General features: G+C 43.1%; 1 long non-coding RNA gene across 1 annotated transcript; it reads left to right on the top strand.

Moving 5' to 3' along the window:
- Positions 1-7,546: 7,546 nt before the first annotated feature.
- Positions 7,547-12,308, top strand: LOC137223291 (uncharacterized). The gene is made up of 3 exons (XR_010942779.1): positions 7,547-8,087; positions 8,172-8,237; positions 12,214-12,308. It is a non-coding gene; the product is annotated as an uncharacterized lncRNA (long non-coding RNA).
- Positions 12,309-23,863: the final 11,555 nt, after the last annotated feature.

The raw sequence follows: 23,863 nt of genomic DNA, 5'->3' as shown, positions 1-23,863 counted from the left end.
AATGCTGCAAAGAGAAGGAGACTTAGCGAATTCAGTCCCACTCGTTTGCCATGTAAATAAGGGAACTGAAGCCCAGAAGCGCTATGTGATGGCTATGCAGGCACACAGCAAGGTGGCGCATCTCGAACTGGAGACTCTCTGTCTCTTCCTGTGGTATCACATATTTGGAAAATAACTTTTAAAAAAATTGTAGTTTTGCTTTTTGACATTATGATGCGGTTGACCGTAATCTCATCTCAGTTAATGACTTCATCTTTCACATGATTTCTTGTGGGTAGAGGCTACTACACAATTACTGGTAGTACAGCATAACTTCCAGAGCTATTGTTAACTTGAAATGATGAGTCAGTGCAGGATGACCTTTGCTTATCAAATATAGAAACAGAAATTCCTCCAGATATTCATGCATTCTACATGCCTGCAGGTCTGCACAAGCTTCGGGAGTCCCCGTGAGTTTGCATCAATGCTTAACTCAAGCAACTTTTGTCTTGTAACTTTTCCATGTCCTTCCTTCTTTCTGTCCCATGACGTGGTTGAGACTAAAATGTATCTTCTCTACAGAAGCTATGTCACATAAGGAAAACATATTACGTTTTTCAAAGTCATGCAGTCCTTTATCACTGAGAATATTTAATGTGCTGAAAAATAAACTAATTTAATTAAAATAAGAATAATCATGCCAGTTGGATTCCTTCCTATATGAAATTCTTTCATTTTTGTTGTCTTGTGACCATGTATTAGACCCATACCCTGGAACAAATTCTCACAGAGGCCTGTAACTGACCATAAAGTAAATAAACAAGAAAGTGTGAACAAAAATAAAACATATATAATGCCACAAGTGGGGAAAAACAACTCAGAAGAATGTCTCCCAGTGTTTATGTTGCCTTAGCAGCAGCTGTGCACACCTGTAACTGAGTATAACCACCAGGGCAGTGAGTACGCAGCACTACGTGATGTGAACACGTAGTTTTATTAGTGTGGACTATTCAATAGTTTAATTCACGAGACAGATTTACTTTGAAAATTAAAAATACCAGTATCTTGTGAGTGTGGGTGAAGGTGGTAGTGGGGTATGTGGTATATATACTACAAAATAGCCAGTGTTTCACCATGTTCTCAAAACTCAGTTATTTTGAAGAGGTGGAAAAAAAATTCTTGGAAGCTTCAGGTAGTCCAATGATTTTCTTACATTGCATCTGATAAATCACTTGGTGCTATTGTGGGCATAACTATATAAAAAATAACTGGCGCCCCTCCTACCTTTCCTTGCCAACACACAAATGCCCACAGAAACTCAATATTATCCTAGGATGAAAACCAACACATTTTCTGGAAGATTATTTGTATTACTTATATGGCCAAAATTTTTTTTTTTGATAAATATCCTTGGTTATTTTTAGTGATCGGCAAGCTCATTCTGTTCTCTGAAAGAATTCTCTCTTAAGAGCTCTGCTATCTCTGTTTGATGGATTCCTCATACATTGGAAAGGGGCAGTAACATCTTTTCCCCAAAGTGGAGTTTAATAAAGTTAGTATATCTGGACCTATTGTAAAGGTATCAATTATCCAAAGGATGAATCAGACTTTTTATAAGGGAGTCTCACCCAAAGAGTTATAACTAAAGATAGAATTATAGAAACACTTTGAGTACAAGTTAATGTGTGTCTGTCTTCTTTTTTTTTAATTTATTATTAATTTTTTTTTAGGCTGTGTTGGGTCTTTGTTGCTGCACGTGGGCTTTCTCTGGTTGCGAAGCACGGGCTCTAGGCACACAGGCTTCAGTAGTTGTGGCTCGCGGGCTCTAGAGCACAGTCTCAGTAGTTGTGACACACGGGCTTAGTTGCTCCGGGGCATGTGGGATCTTTCTGGACCAGGGCTCGAACCCGTGTCCCCTGCATTAGCAGCCGGATTCTTAACCTCTGCGCCACCAGGGAAGTTCCTGTCTGTCTTTTAAAAATCACAATTTTAGGGCTTCCCTGGTGGCGCAGTGGTTGAGAGTCCGCCTGCCGATGCAGGGGACAGGGGTTCGTGCCCCGGTCCGGGAGGATCCCACATGCCGCAGAGCGGCTGGGCCCGTGAGCCATGGCCACTGAGCCTGCGCATCCAGAGCCTGTGCTCCGCAACGGGAGAGGCCACAACAGTGAGAGGCCAGCGTACCGCCAAAAAAAAAAAAAATCAAAATTTTAAAGCCATGAGGACCTTGGCGAACACATTCGTTTTATTATTTAGGACAAAGATGATAAATAGAAAAGCCTGCTCTGACAATAGATTCTTTCCAAGCTTAGTTATCTGAACACCTCAGCAGCATTGCCAATTATTATGTATGTTTATATTTAATATTAATGGAGATGCCTGATATTTGGGCCAGAAAATGATGTAGCTGTTCCACTGGGCTGCTGTTTTGAAGAATGTGTGCTTTCAATCAATGATAGTATTGTCTTAGGTCTTCGAATCGCTCACTTTAATAAACTCGAAGGTGAAAACAACATTAAAATTATAAAATTTCTATTCTTTGTCACCCATTCATTTGAGCATTTATTGCCCACTTACTCTGTGATAATTACTCTTTTAAACACTGGAGATCAAATATTGATATCTATCTATGTTTCTATCTATCTATCTATCTATCTATGTATCTATCGACTGCACCGCCTGGCTTGCAGGATCTTTGTTCCCCAATCAGGGATCGAACCCAGTCCCCGGAAGTGAAAGCACAAAGTCCTAACCATTGGACCTCCAGGGAATTCCCTCGATACCTATATATGGAAAAAAAAAAAAAGTATAGCCTCTGCCTTTGAGGAGCTTACAGTCCAATAAAATCCAGAGAACATTATGGCTAGGGCGTTAGCTCATCAGACATCTTTGTTAACATTTGGGTGTGTGTTACTGTGAATTCTGCTTGGAATGTGTCAAGGTTAGTTGGGAAAAGCAGGTTGAAGGAAGGGTAGGGAGGACTGAATGCAGTGCATTTATTTCACATTTTTAGATGGTCTGGCCCTAGCAATAGTCCCTCCACTGTCTTTGCCCTAAAGTTGGTTAGAAAAAGCCAAAAGCCAGAGAATAAAAGCACACTTTAAAAAAACTTACAGCTACGAGAAAGAAATGTATAGCACAACTGCTGGAAGATCTATTGTCAGGGCACAATTTGAGAGGATATAATTTCAGTCCTGAAACTCTTGCCTTTTAGGAGAGCAAGAAAACCCACCCATTAATTATTTTTTTAAATTAATTTATTAAGTAATTTTTGGCTGTGTTGGGTCTTCGTTGCTGCCCACAGGCTTTCTCTAGTTGCGGCGAGCGGGGACTACTCTTTATTGTGGAGCACAGGCTCTAGGTGCGCAGGCTTCAGTAGTTGTGGCACATGGGCTCAGTAGTTGTGGCTCGTGGGCTCTAGAGTGCGGGCTCCGTAGTTGTGGTACACGGGCTTAGTTGCTCTGCAGCATGTGGGATCTTCCCAGACCAGGGATCGAACCTGTGTCCCCTGCATTGTCAGGTGGATTCTTAACCACTGCGCCACCAGGGAAGTCCCAAGATCTTTGACATGAGAAAAATTTAAGTTCTCTGAGGAGAGTTTGATGATCTCTGATAGTTTGGTTTACTGTCTGAAAGCTGTTTAGCAGTGCCAAACAGGCCCCAAAGAAGGGGGGCCAAGGACTCAACTGTGACGATTCCGATGTCTGAATACCAGTCACAGACCCAATCTTGCTCTGAGCCTCTGCTGTGACGCAGCCTCAAGAACCTGGCGTGTGTGTTTCTTCCCTCCCAGCCTCCACCCTGGTCACTCCTCCCCTGTGGCTGTCAGTCATCCTTAATGCAACCGTTTAGGTAAAATGAGCTGCTTGGATGCTCTCTCAAAGGATTCTGGTTGTGATAATACCTCTGCCTGGGTAGACACTGATGATCTTGAAGAAAATAGTAAACTTCTGAGGAAAATCCATCAGGTATATGCTAAAATCTTGGTGCAGTGACATCACTGGATGAGAAGCAAATAAACACCAAGACTCCCTATTAAGCCCTTGCCTAAAATTAAGAGAGTAGTGATAGCAGTAGTGGTGGCCAAAAGGAAGGATCAGACAATGTTTAAAAAAGAAGAAAACCTTGCATAGAGAACACATGTTTATTCAAGCGGGGCTCAGTTTTCAGTTTAGATTCCAAGCAAAAAATTTCTCATCCTTCCAAAAGATTATGGAATAATCCTAATCAACCTGACCTCTTACTTCATCACAGTGTGGAAGCCCTGTTCTTAGGGGCCTGGGGAGTTTGTAATCTGGGAATCCCATCTACTGGACTTCAGGGGATACAGCACCCTTTGAAATGTGCATATTGTGTGTGTAAACATGCATTTTCTACTGAATAGCCTTATAGCTTTTATTAACTACTCAAGGGACCCTCTGACTCCAAAAAATTTAAGGCCACTCTTGCTTATAAAACACTCTTAATCAGAAAATACAAAGGATTCATTATAGATCGAGAGTGTGACAAAATCACCCAACTCACCTGTATTCTGAATTGTGTTTTCAGAATACAGTTTCCATAGAAATGTCTGGATAAAGAGAACTTGCCCAGAAGCTGCCCTGTAAACACATGAGCAACTTCCTAGACTCGTGAGCTCCCAAGCAGGAAGTAGTTACCTTCCAGCAATGCACATGAGACTAGAGCCACGTGGAACCCAGAAAGGTAGATAAAAGGTGATCAGCTCAAGTCCCTTAGTCACACTACACTTGGGAGTTTTAAGCTACTATCTACCGGGCACCTACTACATGCCAGTTACTGAACTAGACACTATGTATACATTAATTTACACATGTCATTTTCATAGATAACAACAGATTCAGTAACTTTCTTCTTGCTGTTTTGGTGTTTTCTGTGGGTCCCTGGGGCTCAGACCATAAAATACAGCATCACTATATGAGTCAGCTCAGGCTGCCATAACAGAGTACCCCAGGCTGGGTGGACCTAAAAGCCGAGAACAGCAAGCACTTCCACCCCCCAAAGCAAAGTGTTGGATCACTTATATAAGATGGACTAAGAAACAGTGAATCCAAACCTGTCAGCACTAACCAATCACTCCCCTCTAACCTATAAAGACAGCTACAGAGCCCAGGGATGCCAGCGTGCTTATTTTGGAGAGAGTGGCTGATGTGCGGTGGACTTCCCCTGCCTCACCACCACCACTCTCCCTCTCACCAAGTGACAGAGATCCAAGAACATTCCTCAGAGGGCCAGCATGCATTCCCTAGGGCTGGGGAGACACAGGCAGGGGCTGTTCTTGCTAGGAGAGATCTAATGGTAAGAGGCTGCCTGGAGCTGGAAGACCAAGAGAGCAAGTTATACTTCCATCCATGGCAGAGCCAAAATGGGTCTTTGCTACGGACCAATTACGGACTTCATGGAAGGGACACAGCCTGGAGTCGTTTGGAAGGGACCCTACCCAGGAGGACTCTCTAGAGGTAAGATGGGTCCCACAAAGGGAGGAACCACCAGAAGTTCAAGTGCTGAGTGGGGAGTCATAGATGCCCTAATGGATGGACACATGGCCTGCAGCACCAGCACTGCAGCAACCAGTGTGGAATCAATAAAGTCTGCTTGCACCTCTGTTTTGTTTAAGGGGTACCAACACCGTGTTGCAACGGTATCAATCAGGAGGGATATTTTCCCCTATCTTTCGTGTCTTCTACACTCCACCTTAGAATATACCAAAGCAGCATCACATAAGTGGAAAAGGTGGAGAAAGGGGGAAAAAAAGAAGCCAACCATCTCCCCCCACTGCCCCACCCATGGTAAGCTTCCTGAAGCAGGTGTTACTTGGTGGAGGCAGAAGAGGAATTGGGCAAGAATTAAAATGTTATTATGGTGGATGGAATTGAACTTAACTTTTACATAATATAAAGGTAGTGTGACTATACATCTGATTTGCATGTGGCAGCCCTAATTTTCACCTCATGCCCTCATGTAGATAAGAGCCATCCTTTTCACTTTCAACAGGGACGTGGTTTGGATGATAAATTATATGGTATCCAATCCAAGAATGACGCAAAAATATATGGTATCTAGTTTGGAAATTTCATCCACAGATGAGAAGAACAAGTGAATCTTTCAGACACAAAGCAGAGGTGGTAAGAAGGGTGCTTTGTTTCTTACATACGAAGTAAATGTAACAGAACGTGAGGAGAAAGAAGAGGAATTTTGTTCGTGGTATATTTTATACAGATAGTTATAGTAAACTTTGTAATTAGCATTCTAGATTGTATCTTTCTTTCTAAATGCAGTCATACTTAAGAGATTGTTTTACAGTTTTGATCTTGTTTCCAGGTAAATGGGACCTTTTTTTATTGTCACGTAGAGTTATCAAGATCTGTATGAAAACTGCTTAACTATTACAATCAAGATTCTGGTTACCAGGGACTTCCCTGGTGGTGCAGTGGTTAAGAATCTGCCTGCCAATGCAGGGGACACGGGTTCAAGCCCCGGTCCGGGAAGATCCCATGTGCCATGGAGCAGCTAAGCCCGTGCGCCACAACTACTGAGCCTGTGCTCTACAGCCTACGAGCCACAACTACTGAAGCCTGCGCGCCTAGAGCCTGGGCTCCGCAACAAGAGAAGCCACCACAATGAGAAGTCCGTGTACCACAACAAAGAGTAGCCCCCGCTCGTCGCAACTAGAGAAAGTTGCAACTTTGTGCACAGCAGCAAAGACCCAATGCAGCCAAAAATAAATAAACAAATTTATATATTAAAAAATCTGGTTACCACAATGGACAAAGTAATGTAAGCAGATTGTGTTACACAATTTTTTATCTAAAGGTTATTTCTACCTGGGTGCATTTCTCATTACATAAGGGACAAGAAAACCAGGGGAAAGTCTACAAAATTCTTGGCCTAAATAATTATACCTAGAAAATATTTCTGTCATTTCAACTGAAAATATCTTACTTTGTATGTACGGCTGTTTTGCAGAAAATTACTTTCAATTAACTGGTTTTAAAATTAAAATATTCGGGTTTCCCTGGTGGTGCAGTGGTTGAGAGTCCACCTGCTGATGCAGGGTTCGTGCCCCGGTCCGGGAGGATCCCACATGCCGCAGAGCGGCTGGGCCCGTGAGCCATGGCCGCTGAGCCTGCACGTCCGGAGCCTGTGCTCCACAACGGGAGAGGCCACAGCAGTGAGAGGCCCGCGTACAGAAAATGAAAAAGAAAAAAAATTAAAATATTCATGTAAAGAGAAAGACGTAAATATTTTAGCTGTGGATTACATTGTAGAAGCATAATTTGTCGTAGAGACCATCCTCTTCCACCAAAACAGTCTGAGGAAACAGGTGTAGAACAGATTACACTCCATTTAAAACATTGCTTGCTTTACTGTTTTTAAATAGGCTTATGTGAAACTGTGCCCGCTGGGAAAAAATGAAATCAGAATGAATCATACACCCAAAGGTCATGGATCTAAAAATACAGGTCCTGTGAAAGGGGTAAACATGTTCAACTTAGTGGAAGTCATCAAGTGAGAAGACTTTAGAATCCTTCCAAACCGTTTAAGCCTCCGAGGTTGTTAATGAATTTATCAGGAACAGAGAAGGCAGCCACTGCCTGGTGCCGTGTGTGTCGGCGAGGGGGGACAGAGCAGATGCAAAGTGACCCTGCCAAGGAGGGACCGAGATCAAGGGGCTCCGCTCCGCACGGCAGGGAGGGAGAAGCATCTGTGCGAGCACCCGGAGAGCTGAGCCTCGGTCCCCAGGCTTCTTGGGGAAGGCAGACCTGACAGGTCCGCAGGAAGCGCTGTGGATGGTGGCGCTGGGCGGCTGCACTTCCGCAGCAGAAAACTAACTGGTGGAAGCAGGCCAGCGCTGTTGTCATCAGGGCAGCGAACAGAGCCCCTAAAGCGAGGAGAGTCCGACGTCCCTCCTGTAGATGCTGGTACAGTTGTTCTGGACAGAGAGGATACTGGTAAAGGAGCAGGGAGGGTCCTGCTGGTGCGGAAAGAGGTGGCAGGAGTTGCTAGTTGGTCTTTTTTTTTAATTATATTTTTGTAACCGAGACGCCTACCAACAGACGACGTTCTCTGATAAGTATGAGAGAGAATATTAGGTATGATTTCAGAGCTGTCATAGCTTGATGTAAACAGTTGCCTTGCCTCACAGAAAGCTAACGGGATAGATCTCTCTTTTACAGATGCTTCGGTAACAGAAAACTGTCTTTGGATGATACTGCTTTGGTGAATAAGTGTACACAAATAAGGTGGGTTTACCAACGGTGGGGCAGTGAGATCTGTTTACTCTGGGTGCAGGCTGTTTAGAGACATGTCGTTAGAGAGTGAAAAATAATAATAAAATCAATAAAATTCGGGGTGACGTTTATTATCACTGTGCTGGTGATTGGTAACATCATCGGTAATAATACTCTGCCCCGTCAGAAAGAGCCCTGCCGTCCACTGACTTCCTCGTGCTCCAGTACTTCCTCAGTATCCGCAGGGCACCGGTTCTAGGACACCCGCAGGTACCAGAATATAAGTCCTTTACATAAAATGACCCCCCGGTATCCGCGGTTCCACATCCGCGGATTCAACACATGAAGGACCGCGGATATGGAGGGCCGACTGTACGTATATGTCTGTCCTGTACAGAAAAATCTGCAGACACACACACTCACGTACAAAGGACCACATGGAGATCTAACTTTATTGAGAAGTTTATTCACATGCAAATTGGCAAAATGACCTTCTCAAGTTCAAATATAACCCGGTCCAGGGCTCAACACTAGTCTGCCACAAAATCCTCATTGAAAGGATAACAAAAATATATATATATTTTTTTAAATTTAATTTATTTTTTTTTTTTTTTTGTAATAGAATCTCTCCATAGGGTTGATCCCTTAAGTCTGTGAGGTAAATCTCCAATTAGTAGATGAGAATATCACAGATTTTGGTTAATAATTTTCCCAATGTCATACAGTTAGTAAACTGTACGGTAGGAAATTTAATTCAGGTCTTCTGAATCTAATACTTTACTATGATTATAATAAAATATTATTTTAGTAAAGTGTTTTCATAAATTCAGTAATTTTGTAATTAAAACTTTCTTTCTTAATGTAAGTAGATATTTAAAATTCAACTCATTTTCTTTGACATATAGAATCAAAGGAAAAAACTAATTTTATTTAGATTCTAATCAAAGTTTTCTTTGCTCTAAGACATATGAAGTCTATGAAATTGCAGATGCCGCAAAATAATTTTTTATTTATGAAGACATAAATGTAAAATACAATCACAAGTGTATATATATCCTCACATCTGTGGTTGTGTGTGTGTGCATATGTTTCTGCTCCCTACTACACACTTAATCAGTCAATAGCACATGGGCTCTGAGCTGTTAATATTTAGATCTTGTAATGAGTAGAACTCAAGAAATGCATTTTCACAGAGACTACCAGAGGATAATTTCTGAAACACCTAACTGACAAATACAAATCTCTAAAATATTCAGTAATAGCGAATTTGTCTTCAATAGAGAATTCTTTTTAAAAAAATCTATTTTATTATTATTTTATTTATTTTTATTTTTAGCTGTGTTGGGTCTTCATTGCTGCGTGCAGACTTTCTCTAGTTTCGGTGAGCAGGGGCTACTCTTCGTTGTGGTGCAGGGCTTCTCACTGTGGTGGCTTCTCTTGTTGCAGCACTCGGGCTTCAGTAGCTGTGGCTCACAGGCTCTAGAGCGCAGGCTCAGTAGTTGTGGTGCACGGGCTTACTTGCTCCACGGCATGTGGCATCTTCCCAGACCAGGGCTCGAACCCGTGTCCCCTGCATTGGCAGGTGGATTCTTAAGCACTGTGCCACCAGGGAAGCCCAATAGTGAATTCTTTTTTTCTAAAAAAATGAGTCTAATTTAATTAGTTTTAGAATAAGCATAGAGATAATTTTGGATGTATTAAAAGAAGCATTACATAATCACTACAGTGAAGAACTCCATCAGTGTACACAGTCAATGGGGAAAATGGACGAGTAAACCTACATCTACTTATCCTTTTGTTCAGTGCTCTGTTCAAGGGGCTTTGGCAACATGGGAGAAGGTCATCCACATCCAATCAGGTGTCACGGAAAGTGGTCTGATCTGGGTTATGAAGATGAGAGTTTCCTTTCTAAAGGGGGGAAGGGGGAGTAAGAACACTGGCGACGGAGACAGAGGAGACTGTCGTAGATGTCATGAAGGTGTCGTGGAGCATGGTAAGCCTGGGGAAGCAAGTTGGTCATGGCCGTATCACAGGTTGATCAATGTAGAGGAGCTGGCACTGGGTGATGTGGAAAGTAGACAGGTCCAGAGTGTTAAGAAAAGGAATTTGAATTTATTTTCTATCTGTGGGGAAGAAAGGCAAAAGCTGATAATTCTCCTCCAAAATCGTTCTTTCTGGGTCATCGCCTCTCTCAGGACAGGGTGTCACCACATGAGTGAATTCCAGTGAATGGAAAGAGCAGAGGCAGATGTCCCTCCTGTGGGTGTGTCCATTCTCTTTCCTCCGCTGGCCCCCTGCGATGGTGATGCTCTGAGCATTGTTGGATGCCACGTGTTGAAAGTTCCAGAACCTCTATCAGCCTGATTGCTGCCACTAACACTTGACCTAGACTATTGCATTACCGATGTGCAGTTATTACGACCAGGCCTAGTTATTAAAGAAGTTTGGACAACCCTAACTAAATTGGGAATACACTGGAATATTTCAATCTGGGTTGTGTTATAATCAGAGTGTATTTTGGAATTATATCTTTAGCAGCAATGATAAGGATGGGAGGGAATCACTTAGGAGGCGACTGTGATGGATTTCGTGAGGACCTGGACTCAGAAAGACAGAGGGTTTTACCTGATGGACAGAAATTTTCCCACCTTAGCCCCTTCCTCCTCCCTCCTTCCTTCCTTCCTTCCTTCCCTCCCTCCCGTCCTTCACTTCTTTTTAAATCTGAGAGATACGGTGATATATATCTGCCAAATAAAAAGGCAATGGCAATTAATATAAATGGAAAACTTGCAAACCCAAGATCTTTAGCAGGTGAATCTGTAAGAGCTGGTGATTGACTGGATGTGGTAGATGAATGACACAAAGAAATCTAGAGTGACCCACAAGTATGGCTTGTGTAAGTGATTAGATACTGTGTAGGAAATTTAGAGAAGGACCGTGATTGAGATGCGCAGTGAGAAACTCAAGTATTGAGCACATCGACCTTGATTTGGCTCTAAACCAATGAAGAACTGAGGAAGACATGTCTAAAAGGCAAGTCGATTTGGAGTTTAGGCAAGAGGTCTGGGCTGTTGATAACTTTGCACTGTCATTTGCGTGTGAAGCAATGAAAAGTGGCTGAGGGAATGGCACAGGCCCTCACACTGGTGATAGGAAATACTGATTTAAAGATGGACAGAAGGAAAACAAATGACCTCAGAGAGCGAAAGGAGTGGCCAGAAGGATGGGGGAAAGAGCAACATAGCAGGGGATGAATCACCAAAACTAAAGAAAAGGAGAATTCACGGTCCAAAATTCCACAAAGAAATTCAGATAAGGACTAAAAATAGTTCATTAGCTAATACATCTCAAAGGATGACCTTACAAAGAGCAGTTGGCACGCAGTGGTGGTGACAGAGTCCCAGTGGACTAAGCCGCGGCGGTCGGAAGGCTCAACAGCACAGACAGGGACCTCAAACAGCAGATGATTGGATCACAGCTGCAGAGGGATGTTGAGTCAAGGCAGAGTTGAGAAGTTTTCTTTTGAATTGAGAACCCTTTACCATCTTGACACTGTGAAAGATAAGAACAGTTCTGCACGTCTGGAGGGGGAGGTGCTATCTGATGGGTTAAGTCTCTAAAGCCAGGGAGGAGAAGGGTGTGTAGGTTTCCCCTGGGCAGGAAGTGATGCCCCTTCCTCACTGAGAGCAAGGAAAGTAAGAGCTGAAGTTTTCACAGATTACGTAGCAAGACATTCAGGAGAGACCTCCTTTGAAGGTTTCTCTTTCTGTGATAAAGAAAAAGAAACGAGTGAAGGGAAAATGAAATGATATAGAGAATGAAACCGTAAATGAGGGAGAAGGTGATGGGATGGTAGATTTGGACATTTGTGGGAAAGCACACTGACCAGGGCATGAAGGGATTTGCTGGGTTGCACTGAGCACCCGGATGGGGCTGGATACCACATCTTTGCAGAGCCACCTATGTCCACTTGTGTGATTTTCTCCAGCCCGGCAGGATAGTTGGGGACACACTACCAGAACACCCAGGTGACGGTTTCAATCCCAGTTGAGGCTTGCAGGGCTTTTTAGGTGAATGAACAGGGCAGCAAAAGAGGTAAGTAACGGTGAGTGGAATCTCCGCTAAAATGTCCTGTATGAATGTGGTTCATAATGTCAGCCAATAAATTGCTTTAGATTGTGTTATGCACAGTGTGGACATAATGAGTTGGCACACAGGGTGGAAATGCAGTACCAGAGGGACAAAAATAAAAGCCCGCTTTAATGACTGATTTTTAGTCCATAAAACTTTTTTTGAGATGTTAAGGGATAGCCAATGTATTTTACTGCAGTCTTTAAGTGAGCAATGCCCTAAACTAACATTTATATTTCTAACAGCTCTTCCAAAAGATGACAGCTAATTCCATCCTGATATGCTGGTTCGCCTTTCTATAAAAACAGCCTAAGTTCTTGAACTTGAAATGGTGATAACATATTTTTGCTTTTCACATGTCATGGGTTTTATTTAGCTCCATCTTGCTCTCAGGAAAGGACAGAGTACCAGAGGGAATACATATCTTTTTGAAAATTTTTCTCTTGGCTTTCTTAGCTAACCTACTGCTCGTGATGCAAAATCATTCTATCTGATATAAAATCATCTGCATGCAAAATTTCATAATCAGAAAGAGCATGGTGCTAAATTTAAACTGGGAAAGGACTTTACCATGGGAGAGAGATTCTGTTTTGTGCTCTTAGCAATAATGGAGAGTGACACGTCTTTGCCAGTATCTGGCTTTTCCATGTTGCTTCTGTTGCCAATAGCCACACTGCTCTACGGTGAGCTTAATGGACGGTGACACATATTGCTGCTTATGTTAACATGAATTCTTTTGACTCCCCCCCCCCCATGAGTACGGGATGGGATGCAGATGTTTCTTGTAGATTTAACTGTGTGCCAAACCAAATATCACTTACGTTCTTACTGATTTATGTGAGAGTCTGTTCACTTGTGTGGTGTGGCTGATTAGTGTTTTGCACGTTTATAAAAGTCTTTGTGGACATACATGTGTGTATATGTAGGTCAGTTTATATGCTTTGGGGCTAAAGTCCTAACATTAATTACTGCAGTTGATAAAAATAACTGAGCAGTTATTGAGCACTACTGGGCCAGTTGCAGTAGTTAAGTCAGCCGCATATGATAGAAACCCAACATTTCACCTTTACTGATGTGGAAGCTAGGAATCAGAGGTACGGTCACAAAGCCATACACTATCGGGTATATTAGGGCCAGAACTGACCCTAAAGTCCAGGTTTTAAACATACACTCAATTATTCTTCTTAAATTATTCTCAAACTAGCTTTTAAGATTGACTGCAGATAATCAAAGCAAAGAAAATGAATCCCACTTCCCAAGCTGTATATACTTGAATTTTGTAATCTGTGATATCAGATAGCAAAGGTTTGTTAACACTTGTCTGCACTAAATTATACCATTAACCTTTCCGTGGGAAAAATAGCTATAAATGTAAGCATAATTTAAAGCTATGTTCTTCTCATTTTTAGATAGATTAATTAATTTAATTATACATATCACCTTCATTTGCCTTTTATTTATAAGACACGTGCTCAAAGATTAGGAAATTGTACATGAGAATCAAAAGTCAACAACAGTTGAATTATCTAGTCAATTTAACTGTTATGTTGAAGGCTATTGTGTGGGGTTCTAAGACCTTCAAAAGAAAGCCACTTTCTGAAAGGGAAATAAGAAGAAGAAGTAATACTTAATCCTTCAGATTGATCAGTAGGGAAATGTCCCCCGTAAACTATGATTTATAACTATACTGATGATTAAGATTTGAAAATATAGAAAAATAAGGTGATATGGTTTATAGCCTTCTGATTGGAATGCATGCAGACATCAGTCAGAAACAGTGTTCTGCAAAAAAGGAGAAAAACACGTTTATATGTTTGGTTTCGTTGTTGAATTTCATGATCAAAGCTCTGTGAACAAGATATTATTGTTCCCATTTGAGGTGAGGAAAGTGAGATTAGAAGAGATTTTCCTCAAGATCACAGAGCAATAATTTGACTCTAAGGTCATGCTTTTGATCCCATAGCCATGCCACCTTCCATGGATTATATAAAAAAGAACATTTGTCAGTAAGGATGTTTTATTGTGTCTTCAGTGCTGTCCATCAAAAGGATTCTAGTTTGCTTGGTCGTTGTACACTTATCACATTAAAAATGCTTGCGTATTGTTTGATGAACTTGATAAAATTGCCTTTTCATAACTTCCCAATCCCATGATGACAAAGTAAGTTTTAGACAGTAATTTCACGATATCCTTTCCTATTAGGTGAAGGATGCATGAACAATTTACAAGAGTGAGAATTGGAATTGGCTTTATATAACAATGTTTTATGAAATGTCTCCGTTTTCCTTTGCCTCATCGCTCCTATGTTAGGTGACAATATGTCTCTTTACCTGCAGAGCTAAGCACCACCTTCTGAACCACCGTGACCATCAAGGGACAACACCCCTGCGAAGGCTGACGTGCACTTGTCCTTCTACTTTTAATTAACTTCTCTGCTTTTTTAACTCAGTGGGTCACACAAATTAATAATGAAAATAGACTCTCATTCATTTTTGTTGGTCAAAACCAAATCAAAGGTGTGTGAGAAAGAAGGATTATGGAAAATTATGCCTGAAGTCAGAGCAGGCATCAAAATGTGCAGGGCCTACTTCTCTTCAGATCCAGTTATTTGAATCATCAGTTCCTCCAGACCAGAATATCCCAGGGCAGTGGGAGAAGCTCTTGGTGCTAACATACCTAAGCATGTTATTATGGACCCTGAGTATCCTTTAAAAATGGTCATTTAGTTTCTTGTTGAAAGCTGACAAATTCCATAGAAAATATTACACACTCTTGTTTATCAAAACGCCTGTCCCTCTGCTAGACAAAATAAGTCTCCAACTTAATTACAGTTCAAGATGACATTGAAAAGGATTTTTCTTAAAGAGGTTGATGATGCATGGTATTGATTTACTTTTCATTCTCCAATTATAAATAAATTATAAACAACTTGCATTTATTTTTCCTGATAGTGGAAGGAAGATAGTAAAGAAAACTAATTGAGTCATACGTGCTGGTCCATTTTGATTTCAATTAAACTAACACAGGGCAGGTTAGCTGGAGAGTAGGGCGAGGTTTCCTAGAATTACCATACCTAAAGTGAACAGGCAGATTCTTATTTTATTTATTTATTTTTTTTGCAGTACGTGGGCCTCTCACTGTTGTGGCCTCTCCCGTTGCGGAGCACAGGCTCCGGACGCGCAGGCTCAGCGGCCATGGCTCACGGGCCCAGCCGCTCCGCGGCACGTGGGATCTTCCCGGACCGGGGCACGGACCCGCGTCCCCTGCATCGGCAGGCGGACTCTCAACCACTGCGCCACCAGGGAAGCCCAGCCAGATTCTTTTTACCCTTATCCTCATTATCCTCCCTCCACCAGGAAAACCAAATTCAGCTGCTTTGCAGGGGACGCAGTGGCGCAGTGTGGTGAATCATCCCGGACTGAGTTTCTTCTAACATCTCTGTGCCTCAGCTTCCTCATCTGCCAGTAGAAATAATACTAGAGGTGTTGTGATTTTTATGTGAATAAATGTTTATGTTACTTATATATTGGAACCCTATCCCCCACTGTGACAGTCTTAGGATATGGGGTGTCTGGCATTGGTCAAGGTTAGGCGGGGTTGCCAGGATGAAGCCCTCGGGAATGGCATCAGTGCGCTTCAGTGCACTTCTGTTAGGAGAGTCGAGAGAGAGCTGAAGCCCTAGCCCTCTGCCGTGGGAGGGTAGGAGAGGTTGGCAGTCTGCGGTGTGGACGAGGGCTCTCACCACAATCCAACCGTGCTGCGTCAGTCACCGCTGTGTAGAAGGCACACAGTCTATGCACTTGGTTAGGGCAGCGACACTGGCTAAGACAAAGGGTTATAACGCGCTTAGAACGGTGCTTGGTCCAGAGGGATTTTGCCCCTGAATGTGGGATTTTAGCAGCTTCTCTTCACTGAAAAAAGGACAGAATTTGCCTTGTGTTTCCATTTGTCTGATCGCAGCACTCTCCCGGAATCAGCTGAGATAAAGAATACGGACTTTCCCCGGCATCCCCTCCTCTGCCACACCCTCCCTCCGCGATCACTTCGCTCTTTCCACGACCGCTTCAAATGTGCCTCCCGGGGCCTTCTCACTACCTATCGCTTATTCCAAGGTGGTACTAGTTTCCGAGCTGCTGTAACAAGTTGCTACCAAGTTGGCGGCTTAAAACAGCAGAAGTCTATCTTCTCACAGTTCTGGAGGCCAGAAGTTCAAACTGAGGTTTCAGCACAGCCACGATCCTTCCAGAAGCTCCAGGGGAGAAGCGTCCCTGGATTCTTTCAGCTCCGGGTGGGTCCTGGCATTCTGTGGATTGCGGCAGCATCACCCCAGTCTTCAAGGCCAGCGTCTTCCAGGCCAGCGTCTGTGTTGGTCTTCACGTTAATTAACCCTCTCTTCTCCTGTCTGTGTAATCTCCCTCTGCTTCTCTCTTATAACATTTGCGAGTAGATTGAGGACCCACTCACTTAGTGCAGGATAATCTCCCCAAATCGAGATTGTTAACTTAATCACATCTGCAAAGGCCCTTTTTCCTGGTAAGGCAAGATTTACACATTCCATTGATTAGTATCTGATACCTTTGCTTTTGCGTGGCCATTATTCGGACCCCTACATAGGTGATCTCTTCTTTAAATCCACAAATGTGTTGATATTTATCTAATGGCACTAATCTCATTTTTTAAAATAATTATGTGTCTAAACTAAACATGTGTAATTGCCTGTTACACTGTGGGTTGGATGAAAGGAAAAAGGTGTGTCCTTTTTTATATCTTTTCTATTTGTCCTCCTTAATAACAAGTTCAGAAACTTGCATATGGCTATAAATTTTTATTTAACTACATTTAATAAGCTTTACAATTAGAAATATTCCTTATGGTGACTGATATCGAACATATAATTTACTCATTTTTGATGTATTCCAAATCTGCTTTTGTTATATTCAAGTGCTAAGCCTTAGGTTTACCGAAACAAGAAGACCAGGTTCTTATATGCAGAGAGCCCACAGCCTAGTTGGAGAGATGGACAAATGAGGAAATAATCGCGGACAAAAGTGGATGCTAAATATGCAGAGAAATCGGAGAGAGGCCCTCGCCTTGGGTCACATATCAACTCAGCGCACAGGCGGGCCTAACATTGCTTCTAATATGCCCTATAGAGGTTACAGCCAGTTCGCATATTTCTGATCACTAAATACTAGAATCTGGATTGACAGACTGAATATTCTTCATCTGAAATGTGTGTGATGTGTAATTAAAATCTAACATTTTAGTGACTGTGATCCTAGTTCTTTGACATATTATGCAGAATAAAGGCCTCCTCCCTTCTCTTTCCTTCTAAAAACATAACTCCATTTGGCTGCAAGGTCTTGTTCTTTGCTGAGATGATGAACAAGCATCTTCTATCTTGGTTTACTGACTTATTTATCTGCCTCCACTGTAAAAATAATTGTGTCCTCACCGGAGAGTAGAATTGTCTTACAATGTCTGCTCAACCTTCTGAACTCACCCTCAAGTGAAAATCCAAGTGGGATGAAAGAGCCTTGACCTCTTTCTTTCTCATCCTGTGGTAATTGGCCCTCTGACGTGGGGAATAACGGTAGCTACTCCTCTCATGATAGGCCTTTTAGAATTTTTTCTCCAAGGGGCCTAAAGGGCATTGACTTTAGTTCAGAGGGATTGCAGAGGTGTGGGAATTACATTCTGGTTACTACTATATTTTCATATATGACGATTTTCTCTTCCAATAATTTATTCCCAAATGTATAAACAACAAGGATAATCTTTTTATTTGTGGCTTTCAACCTTAATAGAATTATTACATCCTGATTTTTACTACATTTTATAATACTTTTGCTCCCTTCACTCAAAAACATCTTCTATTCTGCGTGTCTCTCCCTGGTAAAAAGTTCTCACTTGGGTCTAGATAACAATAAATACAATAAACCCGTTTGTTTTGAACATTTTTGTTAAAGAAAAATTTTCCTTGACACCATAAAGACAGTAAGGAAGGCTTTATTCAAGAGGGACTCCTGAGCTGGAGATCAGGCTCAGCTCCCGACGAAGGAAACGTGAGCACTTAGGCCAGGGCCAGGTGGGTGTCAGTGGGGGGATGACTAAGAGAAGCGTGAAGGCGGGGCTTCCGGCTAAGCAGCCTGGCGGGATGCTTGCTGAAGGTGGGTCAGAGATCAGATATCCAGGGTGGGGCATGAGGGATCTGATCAGATATCAAGAGTGGATGATTCTGGCTAAACTGACTTAGCAGGATTCTTGCTAAAATGGGAACTTACGAGGCCGGAGCCCCCGGGAGGCTTTGGGTGAGGACAGGTCTCAGAGGAGCAGAACGAGAGTTCGATCTGGAAGAGAATCTGTCTCTTTTCTGAACATTTAGGAGGGCATTTAAAATATCTGGTAAAATCTTTCATCACCCCATTCTGGAAGGTAACTTATGCTTACAGACACTAGATGTTTTGTGTGCACTGCAGGCAGTAGTTGTTGCTCTTCTTACGTTAAAGATAAGAACATCGAGAATCAGAGAAGCTAGGTAAGCTGTCCAAGGCCCCATAGCTAGGAAGCGCTGAAATGAACTAGTTTAGGGTCACCTGGGATCACCAATGCATTCTTACAATGGAGGAAGCTGGGAGCTGGAGAAGGTGGCCACCTGGAGCAGGTCAGGGGAGAGGATGCCAAGCCCGCCCTCCTACTGGGTGGGAGGGGATGCTGGAGCTGCAGAGACTTGGCTCCACCCTCCCCCCGCCCCACTTTCCTAACAACAATGCCCGTTGGCCTAACCCATCAGGAAGCCAGGGGACGAGGGAGTTTTCTGATGCAGTCCACACGGGACACAGCGCAGCTCGGAGGAGAGGGGAGATGATCTAGGGGAGCAAACAGGAGTTATCCAGCAGGGGGGCGATGGTTGGGGTTAGGGTAATCTGTGTCGTGGGCTCAATTGTGTCTCCCCCAGTGTTCGCAGGTTAAAGTCCTAATATCCGGTAGCTCAGAATGTGGCCATATTTGGAGACAAGACGGGGTCTTTATAGGGGTGAATAAGTTGAAATGTGCTCATCAGGTTGGGCCTAATCTAATACGACCGGTATCCTTAGAAGAGCTTTGGACACAGACAGGAAGAGAGGGAAGATGATGTGTAGATATGAGGGGAAGACAGCCATCTACATGCCAAGAGGAGACGCCTGGAGTAGGTCCTTCCCTCGTGGCCCAAAGAAGGAACCCACCCTGTGATACCTCGATCTCAGACTTCAGACTCCAGAACTGTGAGAAAGTGAAGTTCTGTTGTTTAAACCCCCCAGTCTGTGGTACTGTGTTACATCAGTCCGAGAAAACTAAAATATTTAAGGGTCAGACCACGGAACTTATTGGCTGGGGTGGGTTGGAGGACAAGTAAAGGCCAAGAACTGAAAAGGTTCTTTAAAGGGTTCCAACCATCATATACGTGGATATTGAAATAGCCAAGAATTGGGACGAGTAGGGTCAAAGACGCTGCCAGGACAGACTTATGGGGGGGGGGGGCGACGTGGATGCCCCCGGGGGTGTGGGAGACAGATGACGGCAACAGGGAAATATGGTGATTTTATAGTAGAGGGAGAGAGAATGGTGTGGAAGAGGAGAAGCAGTGGCCCCTGGGACGGAGGGAACAGCCACTGCTGGAAATGACCACGGAGGAGGCATCCATTTATTCACTAACTTAAAGGGCTTTCTGAGCACTCGGTCCTTGCTCGGCACTCCTCTAACTCCAGCAATATATCAGCGAAGGAAAATTATTGTAATACATTCACTTGAGAAATAGCAGACATAAACGACAATAAATTATATGGCCCCTAGAACACGATAAGTACCATTGGGAAAAGTAGCACAGAGTACGGTGAGCTGGGAACACGAGGACAGGGTAAGATTATATATCTAAGACTGAAATTTTAAGCAATAATTAAGAATGTTAAGGTGCCGAGAGAAGGCTAATTTGGGGTGAAGTGTTTCCAGTGTGTGGTCAGCTGCCGGGTTAGGTTGCTGTGAGCTCCGGGGAGGTTCTCATGGGCCAGGATTCTCTCCTTGGCCAGATTCCCTGCATTTCCTATAGGCATGACCCCAGGGCTTCACCTACTGACTATATTCGTATGATTCCAGAATTTACATTTTTATCTCTTTTTAAAAATATTTTAATGCTGCTTTGTATTTTTTTAGCCATATCAAATGAAAGGTGAGTTCATTGTTTTTCCCCCAAACCAGTTTCCACTTCTTTGTTATCTATTTATTGGCTTGCTATCTACCCAGGTACCCAAGCTAGACACTATCTTGTCATGCCGAATCCCCTCCTTTTTCCACCGACATCGATTTTCCTTCAAATAACTGACATTAGCTTTAGAAACATGACTGTCATCACCTCTGCTGTCTCTCTCCGTTCTTACTGACAATCTTCTGTCAGAGCTCTAAGTAGCTTTGGGATGCACCTCCTACAAGCAAAGGCAAACTTTCAAAGGCAGATGGTCTATTCAAATATGTTACTGTAATTACTTTCTTCTTCCACCGTGAACTGGCCACCCAAGAACAGAGCTACAGTTTATTAAACACTGAATAATTCAAAGCAATACCATTAAATATTTTTAATATAGAAATAATAAAAATGGCATATTCCTCTTACTGGCAAGTCCTTTGTTTGGTAAACATGAGGACAAAGGAGAGCACAGTTTTGAGACCTCGCATCTAGCATTTACTACCTTGCTTACACAAACGCTCTTTAGAAATTTATCTTTCCGCAAGGTCATCAGTTCCAGATTTAGAGTTAAGGGAAGTAAACTGAGGTAGGTATTATGACTGGAAACTAGGTGATTTATAATCTTACTATTTAGAAATGCTGTCTGTTCTAAACTAATTTTTTAATCTGATGCTTTACAAAGATTAAAAAAGAGCGGCACTCACATTGATATGCACCAGAGGAGAGCTGTGCAAACATTTCCCTGGTGTTGGCGCTGGGAACATTCACTTCATTCTAAACATTCAAGTTTGGCATCTCTGAGGATGGCTGGAAAGGCTAGAAGTTCTCAGAACGTGGCTTCAGATTTCACTTCTCTTTTACCTTGAAATGAAATCAAACATTGGGGAAAATGCTCCCACAAATAGACCTTTTAACATTTTGAATTAAAAACATACATCCTGAGGCTAGAAACTGGTTTTGAAATTTATCCCAGGAAAATCATTTGCTTATTTTCAGGACAAGTCTAGAACCAGTTTAAAGTGGAAAAAAATTTAAACTTCATTCCAATAATCAAAGTTTTCTATGTAATTAATTGTTATTCTGTACTACTGCATTAATGAAAGCATGTCCCTAAGGTATAGATTTCTATCCAATGGATGTCGAGAAACCTGACCACGTTTAGACCAGTATAAGTCCCAAATAAAAAATAAAATATATACAATTATCATTTAATGCAGGAGAATGTCAGTCCCTCTCAAACTTGTCATTTTCATTTGAGATATCACAAAGAAATACTACTCATAATTTTTTATCTATTGAATACCTTTATAGAGACCACAATATAATCAGTTTAGTAATCAGAAATTTCTGTCAATGTTACAAATATTTTTTCAACATTTAGTCCTACATGCTTTTGAACTTTACACGAATGACTTCAAATTGTTTTAAAAACGAAAACTATTTTTTTTCAGTTTAAAAGAAAAATTCAGGAGGAAAACTGGAGACATCAAATATAAATGACCTTTTGAGAAGTTTTGGCCCCAAAGGAGGAACTAGAAAAAGGAGCAGTGGTTGGTGCAGAAAGCGGGGTCAAAAGAAGATTTTACTCTTTCTAACGAGAGAGACAACTGCATGCTTGTGTGCTGCTGGAGATCACCCAGGAGCGGGACAAAATTCGGTGAAACAGGAACAGAGGGGAGATGGCTGGCGAGCAAGCCCTAGTGCACACGTGGAGGAATGAGCTTTAGATAAAAACACCAGCAGGTCCGTAAAGGCTGAGTTCATGGGACAAACGCTGGTGAGCTGGAGATAGAAAAGGGGAATCTGGACTTCCTTTTCTGACAGCTCAGGCTTTCTCAGTTACAGGGAAAGAAGGCTCTCGACCGGGAGTGGTGAAGGTGGAGGTGTGAGAAGTGCGAGGCAGGGGGCAGGGAGGGTCCAGTTTGCGGCTCCTGGGGGTCCACGGGCAGCCTGGCTTCGTGTTTGCCGTCAGCCTCCTTCACGGGCTCTGCCGTAGGTGTGAACTGCGCGCAGAGCTGGATTCGCTGCTGTTATAATGTGCCAAGTGGGCGAAAGCAAGAGAGCTGAGGAAGATTTCATGGAAGTGACTGTAATGACAGTGGAATTCAAGCTAAGGAGCAAAAAGGAAACGGAGAAGATGAAAGGGCGTGGAAAGTGGTTGGACCACAGGATTAGACACTTCTGTGGGCTTTGGAGTCAGAGAACTAATGAGACGTGCGGAAGGAAAGGAGCTGGTGGTCAAAGAGTTGCGTAAAGGGAAGTGAGGTCACAGTGGGGCTGGTTTATTAGTGGTGACCCGGCCGGGGTGCTTGAGACACGTGGAGGGGGAGGGCTTCCGAGGACAGAAGTGCGGGAACGGAGAGCCTAGGGGCTAGGAAGAAGCGCCTGTGAGCAGGTGGACAGCCAAGAACTAGGGCAGGATCGGGAATCAAGCACACGTGTCTGAGATACGCAGGCTTGAGACCGGGTTTGCGTAGATGACGACCTCGGTGAAGGGTGAGGTTCAACCCAGAGAAGGGAGGACGGATGATCTGAGCCACAGCAAGGGGCAAGTAGAACACCTGTGCCAGCTCCCAGCGGTGGTAAGGGGGCTGCAGGGAAACAAACACAAGCTGTCGCTCCTGGAGAGGTTTCTCAGTGGAGGACACCTAGGAGCCGTAATGCAACCACGATCCTCAGTGAAACTGTTTACTCTTTTTTTTTTTTTTTTTTTTTGCGGTACGCAGACCTCTCACTGTTGTGGCCTCTCCCATTGCGGAGCACAGGCTCCGGACGCGCAGGCTCAGCGGCCATGGCTCACGGGCCCAGCCGCTCCGCGGCACGTGGGATCCTCCCAGACCTGGGCACGAACCTGTGTCCCCTGCATCGGCAGGCGGACTCTCAACCACTGCGCCACCAGGGAAGCCCTGTTAACTCTTATAAACTGGGACCAGGGTCCTATAGATTCTGTTTTCCTCATAGCAGGTAGCACCGTGCTTTGCGCTTGGTAGGAAGTCTGTTGAACGGATTTTAGTTTTACGATGCTATCACTTTGCTCTGCTGCTCAGGCAATAACTGGTTACATTGGAAGCAAGAACAAAATGTGAAACTCTAGGATAGGTAGACCTTTCATTTCACTCTGTTAGAAATACTTAGTAAGCACTGGAGATACAAAAAGAAGTAGAAAACGTGCATCTGAGGAATTTACAGTGAACGATATGGCCGGAACCATTAAAATGGCAAAGCGAGAAGGACATCTGAAAAGTGTTGTAGGTGGTAGGTGAGTAGGGTGGAGATAAAGATTGAT

This window comes from Pseudorca crassidens, chromosome 4, assembly GCF_039906515.1.
Source record: "Pseudorca crassidens isolate mPseCra1 chromosome 4, mPseCra1.hap1, whole genome shotgun sequence".
NCBI classification, from domain to species: Eukaryota; Metazoa; Chordata; class Mammalia; order Artiodactyla; family Delphinidae; genus Pseudorca; species Pseudorca crassidens.
This window is presented reverse-complemented; position numbering and strand designations above follow the sequence as displayed.